This window comes from Hibiscus syriacus, unplaced genomic scaffold (genome assembly GCF_006381635.1).
Source record: "Hibiscus syriacus cultivar Baekdansim isolate YM2019G1 unplaced genomic scaffold, ASM638163v2 tig00112079_pilon, whole genome shotgun sequence".
In the NCBI taxonomy this organism is placed as follows: Eukaryota; Viridiplantae; Streptophyta; class Magnoliopsida; order Malvales; family Malvaceae; genus Hibiscus; species Hibiscus syriacus.
The window spans coordinates 483876-487623 of NW_024063250.1; the positions used below are offsets into that span (position 1 = coordinate 483876).

The 3748-nt window shown below is 31.4% G+C and overlaps 1 pseudogene; it reads left to right on the top strand.

Annotated features, from left to right (window-relative positions):
* Positions 1–548: 548 nt before the first annotated feature.
* On the top strand, positions 549–2601 carry LOC120174406 (annotated as a pseudogene).
* The last annotated feature ends 1147 nt before the right edge of the window (positions 2602–3748 follow it).

Consider the following 3748-nt stretch of genomic DNA (forward strand, 5'->3'; position numbering starts at 1 on the left):
TTCTATGTACTTGTAATAAGATCGTTCAACATCTACTAGGGTATTCGTTAAAACATGAAACATATCCAACCGGTGTTCCCCGCAACCCACAAGGATTCCAACTTTATATATCCCACCAAGAACATGATGGATTTGAGACGAAAAGTCTTTTATGATACTCCATTAAAATAAGTATTTTGTTCTCTAGAGGTTCCAAATTAGAGTATGTAGGTTTCAAATCTATTGATTTAAATTTGAATTAGGACTAAATTGATCAAATGTGTAGGTAATAAGGATCAAATATGAAATATATAATTTTTTTAATTATCACATAGTCCCTAAAATGTTAACGGAATAGAAAGTTTGATTGACAACACTTCAATTGTTATGTGATTTGATTGACAACACTTCAATTGTTATGTGATTTGATTGACAACACTTAAATAGTTAAGTGATTTAATTAATAAAATAGAAAGATTGATGATCAAAATAAAAGAAGTAATAGTTAACTGGTTATGAATATAGTTTATCCTTTATTTTATTCTTCGCGTTTATATTCTAAGGAGTACACAGAGACGGAGAAAGAAAAGATGGGAGTAACAAAGGAACAAGTCGAATCTTCATTGACTTCAAAATTGAAGCCTCTTCATCTGGTATCCTCCCCTTTCTCTCCACTTTTCTTTTTCGCGTTTTGTATATTCTGAATTAATGTTTAAGCAACCTCGTCCTGGGTTCTTTCTATGTTTCCCGTTTGTGTTTGATGTTAGGTTAAAAGTATGTAATTCTATTGATATTTCCTCAAATATAATAGCCCATGAGCGAAATCTTGCTATTTCTTTGCTTTTCTTTTTTTGAAGAATTAATGATTAAATGTGTTTTTTTTCTAGGACAAAACGCGTGATAATACTCTTTATGCAAAACGAATTTGTTTTGTTTTCTAATATCAAGAAAGTAGGTTGGGGAAAATGCAACGGGATTATGGGTAGAACTTCAATTTTTGGTAGAATACTTGGGGTACAACATATTTTTGAATTGATGAGAGCCATGCTGATTGCTTACTTTAATGGATTTTTTTCTCAGTTTTTTTATGTTACTCTTGAAATGTCTGAGAATAAAGCTTTGTGATGAAAATGGTTTGTAAATGATAATTTTACATTTACTTGGACCCAATTGTACCCTATATTGCCTTTGGTTTCACCGGAGAGTAGAATATCAAATGCTAATTTTCCATTTTCTTTTAATATAAAAAGGTTTGGCTGTGGCATTTGTAAGTCATTTTAAATATTCAAGGCTTTGACAAGGAGTAATTGTGCCTTTCTAGTCTCCAGTTGACATGTCTCCGAGCATAATTGTCTGAGTTTCAATGAGAATTAATCTTTTATGCTTGTCGCCTCCTATGACTCTGAAGATGTAAGATCAAATATTTGGAATTCTTTCATTTACCATACTTGCGTACGTTGGTAGAAGAACATGGAGGTTGTTTTCTGCCTATTTGAATGCATTTGATAACAAACTGAACAAAATTTGCTCCATGCTTTTTGAAATTTTATATCTCTCCAACTCCGACTTGGTTTCAGTTGATCATTATTTGGCCAACTGGCAAAGAAAGTTTGCTGGACATTTTCCAAATAGGTTTATACACACTGGTTGTTTTCTGGAAAAGATTAATTGCTTTTAATGGTGTTGTTGTTACCTCCTCTATGTTGTACCATCCTCTTTGAAGTGTCACCTGTCTTTTTTATTTTTCATTTTGTTCTTCTTGCTGCATGAGGGAAGCCTTCGATAACACATATTACTTATTTCTCATTCGTTATTATGCCTTGTACCCAAATGATTTTGAACTCCTTTCTTACGATTCTTTTGTAATGTTGGGTTGGCTTATGGTCATTGGCATTCTTTGTCCCTATTAATATGAGTATGAGATTACATGTTCGATTACACGAGACAACTTGTTTGCCTGGCAGCATTGCTTGACTCTGTTAATCATAGTTTTATTTGAGGTTTCCTGACGGTTCTTTATGCGTTGATGATTTCTATTTAAGGAAAAGAAAATTTTCTTTCATGTCGTTGTATGTTATACTTGAACAGGGAATGCCTTAAGATTAATTTCTTTTTGATTTTGATGACTGTTTGATATATATTATTTTGCGCAAACTCATCTTTGTATTGTTGTTTCAGGAAGTGACCTGATACGTCCGGAGGGTAAGCTACATTCTGAGCATTTTATTTTAACCTTTTCGCCCTAATCCATCAATTTTAAATATTATGCTGAGTTATCTGATCGGATCAGGTGCGGTGCAAGTTTTGTAATCGAGATTGTGTCGGAACAATTCGAGGGAAGAGACTTCTGGAGAGGCATCGGATAGTAAATGCTGCACTGGAAGAGGAATTGAAGCAAATCCATGCTCTCGATAAGAAAGCTCTCACCCTGAGCAGTGGAAACAGCAGCAAGGCGGAAAAATCGAAATCGGATGCTTAGGAAGATGGCCTATAATTCAGGCATTGAATAAAATAGGTCTGAAACATCATTTTGATTGTTACTTGACCTAGAATTGGCTACTTTGGGGAGTTGGTTCAGAATGTTATTCTATAAATTACCATGGAACGTTGGATTTATGGCTTGATTGTTACTTGTTGAAAGAGCTGATTTAGAATAAATATGATTTGTATTTTCTGAAAAATAATTTGGATGAAATTTGTGGTGTTCAAAGTAAAATACTGAGACTATTAAATTTTGAAGTGGTCAAACTTGCTAAACATTTATGGATTAGCATTTAATCGATATCATCAATAACATATTTGAAAATAGAAAATGAAAAGACAACTCTACACATGCCAAAGGGTAGCTAAAAGAATGGATAAATGTACATTTCGGTACCTGAATTTCGATTCAATGTTCCGTTTGGTGCTTAAAGACTCTTTTGGTCCAATTAAAATTTATGAAGTTGGTTTCTTGGTTCAAACGGGGTGTTTTATGTATATTTTGAATCAATAAATCAAATTTAAGTATCTAATTGGTTAAAAATGTTTAGAATCAATGATTTTTTTAATAATTAGGGTGATTATAAAATAGTATTGTTTAGAAATTCTTAGCCAATTAATAGGTACACACATCTTGTAGATGCAATTATTAGTGCCAAAACCCTCTAAAGACAACAAATTTTCCTTTTTTACTAAGGTCACTTAATAATTCATATCAAATAACTTTAAATCCTCTAAAACAACTTTTTTTTTTTACTAAGGTCACTCATAAGTTCATATCAATAAACATTGCACCGGAATAGAAGTTTCCAAAAGCATCATTAAGTGTTAGTTGGGGGGTTTTCATAATGTTGTGTTTTAGAAGGAGCTTCTATTCAAAGCAAATGTTTATTACTTTATTTATTAATTAATCTTTTGATTGAATAATATAAATATTTCAACAAAAGAAACTTGGAAGAGATACAAATTTAATTACTATAAATTTACAAATTTTTCGTCAAAAAATTTATGATTAAGTGATTAAATTATTAAAAATTTATTTCAATTATCTAAATAATATTGATCGTCATTAGGGCTTAATGCTTAGATAATTAAAAACAGTATCGTCTTAAAAGATGAGTGACTAATTTGAAAGGATTATTTTTAGGTGACAAAAACGTTAATGCCCTAAATTGTTACAAATTAAATGACCATATAGGTAATTTACACTTATTTTATTATTACTATTTTAAAACCCGTCCCGTATTATTCTAAAGCGGAGCTGAAAATTAGGGTGTTCAAACTGAAT